This window comes from Apodemus sylvaticus, chromosome 9, assembly GCF_947179515.1.
Source record: "Apodemus sylvaticus chromosome 9, mApoSyl1.1, whole genome shotgun sequence".
Taxonomy (NCBI): Eukaryota; Metazoa; Chordata; class Mammalia; order Rodentia; family Muridae; genus Apodemus; species Apodemus sylvaticus.
In genome coordinates this window covers 70,229,057-70,242,154 of record NC_067480.1, presented here as the reverse complement: position 1 = coordinate 70,242,154, position 13,098 = coordinate 70,229,057, and the positions used below count along the sequence as shown (strand labels likewise).

The following is a 13,098-nucleotide window of genomic DNA, read 5'->3' as shown; positions in this document are numbered from 1 at the left end:
ATGCAATGAAGTAAAATCTATCAAGTTAAAGACTATTTTTAAGTCAGGAGAAAACAGGTGCTGGTGAGGATGTGGAGAAAGAGGAACACTCCTCCACTGCTAGTGGGGTTGCAAGCTGCTACTACCATTCTGGAAGTCAGTCTGGCAGTTCCTCAGAAAACTGGGAATGATACTTCCAGAGGACCCCGCTATACCACTCCTGGGCATATACCCAGAGTATTCCCCAGCATGTAATAAGGATACATGCTCCACTATGTTCATAGCAGCCCTATTTATAATAGCCAGAAGCTGGAAAGAGCCCAGATGTCCCTCAACAGAGGAATGGATACAGAAAATGTGGTATATATACACAATGAAGTACTATTCAGCCATTAGAAACAATGAATTCATGAAATTCTTAGACAAATGGATGGAACTGGAGAACATCATCCTAAGTGAGGTAATCCAGTCGCAAAAGAAGAATCATGGTATACACTCACTGATAAATGGATATTAGCCTAGAAGCTTGAAATACCCAAGACACAATGCACATATCAAATGGTGCACATGAAGAAGGAAGGAGTGGCCTCCCAGTCCTGGAAAAGTTCAGTGCAGCAGTGTTGGAGAATACCAGGACAGGGAAGTGGGAAGGAGTGGATTGGGGAACAGGAGGAGAGAAGAGGGCTTATGGGACTTTAAGGGAGAGGGGATCCAGGAAAGGGAAAAATCACTTGAAATGTAAATAAAGAATATATCGAATAAAACAAAGACTATTTTTAATGTATTCAAATGTACAAGTATTTAATTAAGAATTTTGAATCTAGATTTATCAGAGATATTGGTGAAAATTTGACTTTTTTGTTTGGTCTTTGCTTACCTTTTATATTTAGTTTCATAAGAACAATTGGGAAATTTTATCTTTTCCTGTATAATGGAAGAGTGAGTTTTGCTCATAGTTGTTTACTGTTCTAGATGGTGGGACTTAGAAGAATAGAACCTGCAAAGAAAGTAGACTAAAGTATCGCATAACAGCCAAATTTATTCAGAGCATCAGTTAATTTGTATTTTTGAGGCCTAAGAGAAATCTCATAAGTGAAGAGTACAATCACAACGGTGAGCCATACATGGCACACAAGCTGAATGTTTTAGTCACGTCAAAATCATGTTTTTACTTAGAAGTATATAAAGAAATAACAGTCTGTTGTAATGAATAATCTGAAGTAAACACACACCTATCTCTTAGACCTGGGAGGGGCATGAAAGCAATCTCCAAAGCAATCATGTGTTTTAAAGAAACTGGTCACGTGACTCTTATCTTGGCTTCTTAGCACATTCAGAACTCTACTCAGAAATCTACTCTTCTGGCTCCATTTGGATCATGTTCTAACATTAATTCTTCTCTGAAGTTCTGATAGAGTTCTACCCTGAATTTGCATGGCAGTAAGTTTTTTAGGGTGACTTCTAAGTACTACTTCTATCATGTTTGATGTTATGGGTATTTTTGAATTACTTATCATCTTCATTTAGTCTAGTAGGCCATATATAGAAATATATTCATTTCCTTTATATTTTCCAGTTTGGCAGTATATATATATATATATATATATATATATATATATATATATATATATATATATAAAGTATGCCCTTATGATTCTGATTTTCCAGTATATCTGTTGAAATGTCTCCTCTTTACTCCCTAATTTTATAGGTTTGGACCTCTTCTCCCTTTCTTTGGTTAATTTGAGGGGGGGCTTGATAATCTTGATGACATTTTCAAAGAATTATCTCATTGTTTCATTGATTATTCATATTGTTTCATTTTATTTCATTAACTTCAGCATTGGCTTTGCTTATCTCTTTTCATCCATTGGATGTTTTGGGTGATATTTGTTTTTGTTTTCTCAATGTCTTCAGTTGCAGCATTAAATTTTTAACTTGTGATATTTTAGAATTCATTGTTTGTTTTTGTTTTTTATACAGGCACTTAGCACTATAAACTTTCCTCTTAGCATTGCCTTCCTTGTGTTCCATAGATTTTGTTTTTTAGATATTATGTCTTCATTTTTATTTAATCCTAGGAATTAAAATTTTCCCTTTAAATTTCTATCTCCATGTACTAGTTATTAATTAGTATATTGCTTAGTTTCCTTAAATTTGCATGCTTTCTGTGTCTTTTATTGCTACTAGTGTTCAGTTTGTCTGTTTGCTTACTTTCTTTGTCTGCAAATATGTGGTCGATTTTGAAGAAAAATACCATTGGCTTCTGAGAAGAACTTGTATTGTTCGGTTTGAATGTTCTTTTTTTTTTTTTTTTTTTTTTACAGATTGTAATGATCTGAGTTTATTTCACACTAGGTAGGGGGCACAAAGCAATTCTATTTAATAAAGTTGGCAATTTACTTAGAACATTTTAATAATGCGCATTTAAAAAAGTATTTGTCTTACAAATTGTTCTGTAGTCCAAATATATAACAGCTTGGAAAACATCATTTAGAAAACAGAAACCAATATAAAAGACAACAACACCAGTACAGGTTTTCTATAGCTCAGATTTTACAGCTTTCTTACTGCAGCTTCTATGTCAGAGATCTGTTTCTTCAGCTGGCTCCATTGTTCCACGTTTAAAGAAATACCTTTCTCCCTGGTTTCAGTTCACGTTCTGAGTCCATCCAATATTCTCTAATATCAGTTAGAATTTTTCCTTTAACGTTCTGAACACTGACATATCTCATCTTTCCAATCTGGAACATGTTATCATCTCTGCTGCTGCTACTCTGCTTGAAGGATGCCAGGGCTCTAGAAGTGTTACCAGGGTTTTGCTTCTTCACAGGTTTCTCTGGAACAACTTACTTTTTCCTCTTTAACTTTTTTTCAACTTCGATGTCAGAATCAATGCCTGAAGAGCTTGAAGAAACAAGTTCCTTTGACTTAGGCATTGCTCCACTTCAGCCTGCCAAAAGCCTCTAGCTTACTCGTTTACTCCCAGTTTGAATGTTCTATATGTGTTTGTTAGATCCTTTGATTTATGATGTTAGATATTAGTTAGATCTACTTGATTTATTATAACATTTAACTCCAGATTTTTCTCTGGTTAGTTTGTTTTTGGAGAAACTGTATATTAATGAGAGTTCTATACTGAAATCCCTCATTAGCACTGTGTTTAAATCAATCTGTAGTTTTCAGTCTAATAGTGTTTGTTGTTGAATTTTTATGAATATAAGCATTTATATTTTGGTTGAATATAAATTTGGGTCTGTACTGCCCTGTTGGTAGACTTATTTTTTCTTAGTTTGTATTAAGATTCCTGTTTTTCTCTTCTGCCTAGTTTTTGGGTCAAAATCTATTTTGTCAAATAGTTGAAGCCTGTTACTTATTTCCTTTAGCTTTGAATATCCTTTTGTATCATTATATAAAAAAGTGATGGTTATTAGTTTTTGTAAAGTGTGTTTCATGGAGGGAGAGAAAAGATGGATCTGGTAGAACTATTGTATGATGATTTCATAAATTCTCATGTTAAAAATGTATTCATGTCACCATTGATTATAATCACTCAAAAATGTTGCAAACTAGAAAATGTCTATGCTTTAGAACTATTTTAGTTTGAACAAATATGATTCTCTCTATCTTTTCAGGTATATCCACAGTTCAGTAGCTCCTGCAGTGCTTACTCAACACTAAATAGACCAAGGTTTGGAAACTGGGCTGTACTCCAGATTCAGGGATTGGAATCATCCATGATCCTTGCTCTACAGTTCATGCTTTGCTGAGGAGGGAGTTCATGCAAACAAGTTTCTTGCTTATCAAATTCATAACAGGTTTTTCTCTACTCTATCTTCTAATCAGACTCCCTCTGCCCATTCATCATTAAGAAAATTCATGGGCTGCTGAATTGTTCTCTTAACTCTGGACATATTGTTTCCCTTGTCTGGTCAGCTAATTGTTACTTAAAAATTATACATACTTATGCAATATAAGGTGAAGTTTTTTACTCAACTATACATTGTGTGATAATTCATAGTATGTAGCCTATCTATGTTGTAATTATTAGTAATTTATTTTGACAAGAATGTTAGGAGTCCTCTTAGCTGGTTTGAAATGGTATTTTTAGCCATAATTATGTTACTGTTCAATGAAATACCAGACATGATTTTATAACAATTGACCAATTCCTTAATATTTATGAATTTTTGACATAATGAGTGATTTAAATTTGGAGAATACATAAAAATAAATTTTCCATTCAGTAATAACTATTTCCAAGTTTAGAAAATAGTACCTAGTCTTTATTAGCACTTTTTTATTTTTATTTATTTTTATTTTTTTAAATGTATTGATATATTTATTTACATTTCAAATGATTTTCCCTTTTCTGGACCCCCACTCTCCTAAAGTCCCATCAATCCCCTTCCCTCCCCCTGTTTTCCCACCCAACCCTTCCCAATTTCCTCTTCTGATTTTGCTCTATACTGCTTCACGGAGTCTTTCCAGAACAAGGGGCCACTCCTCCGTTCTTCGTGTACCTCATTTGATGTGTGGATTATGTTTTGGGTATTCCAGTTTTCTAGGTTAATATCCACTTATTAGTGAGTGCATACCATGATTCATCTTTTGAGTCTGGGTTACCTCACTTAGTATGATTTTCTCCAGCTCCATCCATTTGCCTAAGAATTTCATGAATTCATTGTTTCTAATGGCTGAATAGTACTCCATTGTGTATATATACCATATTTTTTGCATCCACTCTTCTGTTGAGGGATACCTGGGTTCTTTCCAGCTTCTGGCAATTATAAATAGGGCTGCTATGAACATAGTGGAACATGTATCCTTATTACATGCTGGGGAATCTTTTGGGTATATGCCCAGGAGTGGTATAGCAGGATCTTCTGGAAGTGAGGTGCCCAGTTTTCGGAGGAACCGCCAGACTGATTTCCAGAGTGGTTGTACCAATTTGCAACCCTACCAGCAGTGGAGGAGTGTTCTTCTTTCTCTACATCCTCGCCAATATCTGCTGTCTCCTGAATTTTTAATCTTAGCCATTCTGACTGGTGTAAGGTGAAATCTCAGGGTTGTCTTGATTTGCATTTCCCTAATGACTAATGAAGTTGAGCAATTTTTAAGATGTTTCTCCGCCATCCGAAGTTCTTCAGGTGAGAATTCTTTAACTCTGTACCCCATTTTTTAAAATTTTTTTTATTCGATATAATTTATTTACATTTCAAATGATTTCCCCTTTTCTAGCCCCCTACTCCCTGAAAGTCCCGTAAGCCCCCTTATTGTTTGGTTTTCTGGGGTCTAACTTCTTGTTTTCTTTATATATATTGGATATTAGCCCTCTATCTGATGTAGTATTGGTGAAGATATTTTCCCAATTTGTTGGTTGCCGATTTGTTCTTTTGATGGTTTCCTTTGCCTTACAGAAACTTTGTAATTTTATGAGGTCCCATTTGTCAATTCTTGATCTTAGAGCATACACTATTGGTGTTCTTATTAGCACTTTTTATTCCTTGAGGTTTTGGAATAAATGTTTTGGAAGAATGTCATAGACAAAGTGAATAAAAAAAGAATTATTAATTTTTTTTTTTTACTTTTGCCGACAAATCTAGAGCTGGGTAGTCAAGCAATGGCTTCCAACTCAGTAGTTTCTTTATCCACAATGTCATATGCCTCAGCAGTACCTGTCTGGCAATGGAGGCTAGAGGACTCCATAGTAGTAGCTGGCCTTCTTTCTACATTGGAAGGTTAAAAAAGCTAAGTTTTGATGGCCAAGTTGGATAACCATAACAAAGTAGATGAACTCACCAGTAGTGAACAAAGTTAGGAAGGTGAAATCAGAGTTGCTTTTAATTTAGACTTCTTAAAAACTAGGCTGTCACTGGAAGCTACTGTCTACTCTGGTAGAAGACTTTCTCTGAATCTCATTTAGTTCTTTCTGGAAATTAACTTAATTGACTATGGGACTGTATCTTGGCTGGATTCATATTTGATCAAGCTGTAAGCCAATATCAAACATCACAAGTCCAACCTTTGTCAGCCTGATATACAAGCACATCTCATAACAGCATTTCTTTTGTTGTTGTTGTTTTTTGTTTTGTTTTGTTTTTTGTTTTTTCAAGACAGGGTTTCTCTGTGTAGCTCTGGTTGTTCTGGAATTTACTCTGTAGACCAGGCTGGCCTCAAACTCAGAAATCCGCCTGCCTCTGCCTCCTATGTGCTGGGATTACAGGTGTGTGCCACCATGCCTGGCTCATAATAGCATTTCTAATTTCCAAACAAAGAATGTAATTGTATAATTCACACCTATTCCAGATACAACTGAAGAATATTATTTCTTCCTAAAGAGAAAATTCTTTTGAAGAGTGCTTAGTCACTTAAATATAACTTCGAACAATAATGTGGATTTGCAACAGTCAAGTGCTGATGTTATTTCAATACATTAATACATATTAAATAAATTGAGAAAATAAGAAAAATATATTCACTGAATATGTGTGATTGTGTACACAAATATTCTTAAAATATACATTAGAAACACTCAGGGCAATTGCAACCCTTCTATCCACAGATCAGAGCATTTAAACCCATTCCTTGTTCCCTCTGCCTTCAGCAAGCACCTTGGTTCTTTATCTAAAAGATTGTCTCATAAATTTACTCCTGAAGGATTTGAAACATTTACTATTCTGCTTGCATTGCGTTGTTGTAGTATCTTTTGACCTTAATAATAGGCAATGATAATATCAAGGAATACCTTGAAGCTTCTCCTGTACCCCAGACATGTTCTTCCTTATCTCATTATGAAATGACTCACTGGTCTCAAGAATGTGTGGCTTACACAACCTAAAATATTTTAGCAAGGCAAAATGCTTTGTTTCAAGTAGGCACACAAACTCATTGGGAGATATTTTTTTCCTAACAAATAGGGGACCTGTGTCTCAGTGAGTGATCAAAGATCAGCCTCACATTTTTATATAATTAGCTAAATTTAATTGGCATAGTTCTACTATAGTAACTTAGCAATAAAATGACTCTTGATGATAGTCTCTTACCTATAGATTAAAGCATTGTTCATCCCTCAACAGAGAAGTTTCTTCTTTCAGTAAATGGAAATAAACAAAGATCTACACCTGGACAATGTGAAGAAAGTGAGAGACTTGAATCATTCACCCCTAAAGTCTCTTCCTGAAACCTTTCCCCTCAGGGATCTAAGCAGAACACAAGGAAAGATTATAAGAGGTAGAATTGGTGAATGACTCCAAAGAAACTATGTTTCCAAACAGGACAAGAATGATAAGCATAGGAACTCCCAGAGATTATGATAGCAAACATAAATTCTACACAAACTAGACAAAATTCCTGCTCTGATAATCACACAAAATTCCATCCTAGCCAAGAAGCTAAAGGCAATTGCTGGGAAAAGGAAAATCAGTTGTTTTCCAATGGAGCATCACTAGATATATCAACCACACTTCAGGATAGGCTCCAAAAATAAAACAAACTCCATGTTTGGTTTCTCCGCTGAGTTGAGGTGTGTGTGTGTGTGTGTGTGTGTGTGTGTGTGTGTATGTGTGTGTGTGTGTGTGTGTGTGTTTGTACCTGACTGTACACTTTTTGTTTTGTTTTTCTATGTTCTGTCTTATTGGTTTTTAAAATGATTGTTTTGATTTTCATTTTTTTCTCTTTTCTTCTTTAAAAGAGAGAGATCATACAGTTGAATCATTAGGGAGATAGGGAGGATCTGGGGAGAGATGTAAGTGGGAAATATAATCAAAATATGGAAGTCTTTTGAATAAAATTAATTTTGAAGCCAGCATAGGCAAGAAATAGAATGCAACTCTGAGTACAGAATGCAACCTAGAATGTATATTTTGACTTGTAGGAAAATTTACCAAATGGTGTTTTACAGTATTCTTAAAAATAGTGCCTTTCTTATTTAACCTTTGACAAAAAGGTAGTACATTCCCTTTACATTTTGCACATATCCATTGTGGACCAGCATTTGAATTGTCTGCTAGTAATCAAGGTCAGTCATGACTGCTAACAAAACAAATCTCTCCTTTAATTATTGGTTCAAGGGCATCAGGAAGCCTGTGTAGCCATGGGCAAGTTATTGTCTAGTTTAATTGAATGTTTGTTGCTTTTCCTCAAACTAAAGCTACCATGCTAACAGAACATAAATTCATAAGAATAGAAACCATCAATTTTGGTTACTAATAGTAGATAACAGTAGAAACCAAAATTGGGTTACTTACAGTAAATCTACCTTTTAATTGCTAGATTTATGAATCTAAGCTATGGGAGAAGATACACAACAAAAAAAAGCTTGTTCAAAGTATAAATACATTCTATAGGACCCTGTCTAGGCCTCCAGATAATTTCCACACAGTTGGCATTGTAACTGTGTTTTTAAAGTCCACATCACCATTCTATCGGAGCATATTCATCAAGATAGTGAGAAATGGTGAGACTAGTAAATTCCATGATCATGGGTCTACTGTTACACTCTTGTTTGTGAAGTGAGTACTTCAGTTAGAGCTGTGGCATTCTATAAGTCCATGGATGCTAGTTTCAATAGAAATATTATCTGTAAGAAAGACAATTCAATTGCCACAATAAGTTTCTCTTCCAGTAAGGACAAGTTGCTGCTATTTCACATGGAATTGGACCTATAGTCATTTGCTGATCACCCTAGAAATAGCGACATATTGTTGATTTGTATCTGTTGTTGACAGATTTGGCACCCCACATCCTAGCTGTAGTTACTTACATCCGCTTTCAATCCGTATTCTTTTTTTGAACACAGAGCTTAGTATTATCTTCCATGTTGAAACTTTCAATTCATTACTTAGAAGTGTAAAATATCCATGGCACTAGTGTGAAACTATCTCTCACATGCACAGAAACACAGGAGTCATTTTGTTTCCAGACCATTTTGTTTATTCTTCTTATGTAGCCACAAGCCCTGCTTCATGAAGACAGTACCACTCCAATTGTAATGAATCTATTTATTGATCTCCAACAAGATTCTCTGGTAAATAACTAAATATTGTTAGTTAATCAGTGTCCACAGGAATTTTTGAAGTTAGTAGGGATTTGATTCAGTAAAAAGTATTTAGGAAAATTAGGAGCAGCTGCTGGTCAGCATTGATAGAAGAGAGGAAATATTGTATACTTTTTGTATTGGTTAGACACAAAATTTATATGACTGTGAGTCTGCTTTCTGTCTCTGTCTCTGTTAAATTTATGTCAATTTGAGAGAAGCTAATGCCATTTGGAAGAGGGACTCTGAATCAAGAAAATGCCTCTATACAGGGGGACTTGAGGGTGAGTCTTTAGGGTATTTTCTTGATTTATAATTGAGCGGACCCAGCCCACTGTGAGAGGTGCCAACCCTAGCCAGGTGGTACTGAGCTGTGTCCAAAAGCAAGCTGAGCAAGATGTGACAATCAAGCCAGTACACCCCTCCATGACTTCTGCCTCAGTTACATCCCCCTACATTCTTACCTTGAGTTCATTCTTGGACTTTCATTGCTGATGGGTAGCTACATATAAATGCAAGCTGAAAAAAGCCCTTTCCTCAAAGTTACTCTTCATCAGATGTTTTGTCACAGCAATAGAAACCCAAGACAAACTGTTACTAAAAAATGGACTATTGTTGTTATAGACCTGATTATATTTTAGCAAGGATTGTGGAACTACTTTGGAACTCTAGGCCAGAAAACTCAGCAAGTACTCAGGGTTGTTTGCAAGAATTTGGAAGATATTGCTGAGAGCCGTTCAGATTATAGATGTCTGTCTTGTCATGCTTCAGAGAGAAGTAGACTCTATCAAGGCCATTTATGTAATAGCATGAATTAAGAGCTACTAAAGTGAAAATCTACTCTTTGACAGAATAATTGAATAATCAGCTATGATTAAGAGATCAGCAACATTTGGGTAAAATCTTCTGGGAACTGTATTTTCATTAACACACATAAGATGCAAGCTAAGAGTATACAATGTACTGGCAGCTCACCGATAATTTTTAAAAGTCTCCCAAGTGGTACGGGGTTTGAAGGCATAAAGTGGTCATGGAGTGCAGCTGAGACTTGGCAACATGAGAAGCTAGGAGAGGACACTGGGAAAAATATAGCCTCAGTTTCAGTAGAAGTACCAGGTTTGAATGGATCCTGGAAAAAAGTTAAAGCTTAAATGAGTCAGAGTCTCAATGAAAGCAAAAGAAGTCTACTAATGAAGGTGCAGTACAGCTGCAACAAAATACCCCAATTAGGGAGATGTGGGCACATGGGGAAGCAAGCAAAGACAACAGTAGCTATGGAGTAGAGGGGCCGAAGCCTATTAGCCAAAATACATGTGCTGGAAGGTAGATTGAAAAAATGGCACAAGAAGGATCTTTTTTGCACAGGTGATCCGGTGTTGAGCTTGAATGATAGTTTTATATGCCAAATTGACAAGGGTTCCATTATATTAGCTATATTTTTTGTCAACTTGACACAAGATAGAGTCACCTGAAAGGCGGGAAACTTAATCGTGAAAATTCTCAGTAAAACTGGACTAAAGGTGGGAAACTTAATCGTGAAAATTCTCAATAAAACTGGACTAAAGGTAATGCTCTGGGAGCATTTTCTTTATTAACAATTAAAATGAAAGGGCCTAGCCCACTGTGGGTTGTGCTACCCCAAAGCAGGTGGTGCTGGCCTGTATAAGAACACAGAGTGAGAAATCCACAAGAATGAAACCAGCAATGAGTGTTTTTTTCATGACTTCTGCTTCAGTACTTGCTTCAAATTTCCTGTCTTGAGTTCCTGCCCTGCTTTCCCCTAGTTAGAAATGGAAATAAACCCTTTACTTTCCATGGTGCTCTTGGTAAATGTGTTGCATGTAGCAGGAAAATTCCAATACACTGCCATAAATATCTAAAACACTTAAATATTAAAAAGGAAAGCTTCATTGTGGCTTACAGCTTGGAGTATTTCAATATGCAGTCAATATATCTGCTTGATTATAGACCTATAAGAAGAACACAATGGAGTACTATTCAGCCATTAGAAACAATGAATTCATGAAATTCTTAGACAAATGGATGGAGCTAGAGAACATCATACTAAGTCAGTAACCCAGACTCAAAAGATGAATCATGGTATGCACTCACTAATAAGTGGATATTAACCTAGAAAACTGGAATACCAAAAACATAATCCACACATCCAATGAGGTACAAGAAGAACAGAGGAGTGGCTCCTGGTTCGGGAAAGACTCAGTGTAGCAGTATAGCGCAAAACCAGAACAGGGAAGTGGGAAGGGTTGGGTGGGAAAACAGGGGGAGGAAAGGGGATTGATGGGACTTTCGGGGAGTGGGGGTCTAGAAAAGGGGAAATCATTTGAAATGTAAATAAAAATATATTGAATAAAAAAAGAAATCTAAAAAAAAAAAAGAGCATCATGGATATGCATAGTTTTATTTATAGTTGGGGACCTTAGAGCATGAAGATGTACAGCTGAGTATCTTGGTTGACTACTGTTGACTTTAAAATGTGCTTCTCTCTAGTGTATTTGCCAGTTTTAAGATATGTATTATGGAATACCTTGGTTTCTCCATCTATGGTAATTAAGAGTTTTGCTTGGTATAGTAACCTGGGTTGGCATTTGTGTCCTCTTTGGGTCTGTATGACATCTGTCCAAGATTTCCTATCATATTCTCTGGTGAAAAGTCTGGTATAATTCTGATTGGTCTGCCTTTATATGTTACTTGACCTTTTTCCCTTACTGCTTTTAGTACTCTTTCTTTATTTAGTGAATATGGTGTTTTGATTATTACGTGATGGGAGGAATTTCTGTTCTGGTCCAGTCTGTTTGGAATCCTATAGGCTTCTTGTAAGTTCCTGGGCATCTCTTTCTTTAGGTTAGGGAAGGTTATTTTTCTATAATTTTGTTCAAGACATTTACTGGCCCTTTAAGCTGGAAATCCTCACTCTCTTCTATATCTACTATTCTTACATTCGGTCTTCTCATTTTGTCCTGAATATCCTGGATGCTTTGGGTTAGTAGATCTTTGCATTTTGCATTTTCTTTTACTGTTGTGTCAATGCTTTCTATAGTATTTTCTGCATCTAAGAGTCTTCTATCTCTTGTATTCTGTTGGAAATGTTTGCATCTATAACTCCTGACTTCTTTCCTAGGTTTTCTATGACCAGAGTTGTTTCCCTTTGTGATTTCTTTATTGTTTCTACCTCCACTTTTAGATCCTAGATGGTTTTGTTCAATTCCTTCCCCTGCGTGGTTGTGTTTTCCTGTATTTCTTTATGGACTTTCCTACCTTTTTACCCGTGTTCTCCTGTATTTCTTTAAGGGAGTTATTTATGTCCTTCTTGAAGCTCTCTATCATCATTGTGAGCTGTGATTTGAAATCCAAATCTTGGTTTCCCAGTGTGTTGGGTTTAATGAGGACTTGCTGAACTGGGTTCGAATGGTGCCATGTTGCCTTGATTTCGATTGGTAATATTCCTGCGTTTGACTTTTGACATCTTGTTATCTCTGGTGTTAGTTGGTCCTGCTGTTATCTCTGGTGTTAGTTGGTCCTGCTGTCGCTGGCTGGTGCTTGTCCCTCCTGTGGGCCTGCAAGCCTGTCTCAGCACCCTTGGGTGACCAACTTTCCTCTGTCTCAGAGTGCTGTGTCTCATCAAGCTCCTAGGTACAAGTGGAGCCAAGAAGGACCCTGTTCCAGCTGCCACTCCTTCATTCCCTGTCCTTCTGGCAGTAACTGCCTCATCAGTCACCAGCGAGAAAATGGCAGTCTCACCTCAAAATCTGGGAGTCAAAGCACACACTGTAGACCAGTTCTTCCCTGGCAGGATCTGTGCATGGATGATGACTGTGCTCAGCCTAGCTTCTGGGTACAGTTGGAGCCTGGATGGACCCTGTGCCAGCTTGTCTGACACTCCTGTGTTAACTGTACTCCTGGCCATACCTGCCTGCCTAGTTACTGGAGAGAAAAATAAATTTACACAATATCTTTCCACAAATCCAGGCCTTCAAAGGATAATGAATGGAAAATGCCAACAAAAGGAGAGAAACTACACACTAGAAAAAACAAGACATTAATCTTCTTTTAACCAAAAAGAA

The 13,098-nt window shown here is 36.4% G+C and overlaps 1 pseudogene; it reads right to left on the bottom strand.

The window, feature by feature from the left end:
* Nucleotides 1-2,535: 2,535 nt before the first annotated feature.
* On the bottom strand, nucleotides 2,536-2,927 carry LOC127692855 (activated RNA polymerase II transcriptional coactivator p15-like; annotated as a pseudogene).
* Nucleotides 2,928-13,098: the final 10,171 nt, after the last annotated feature.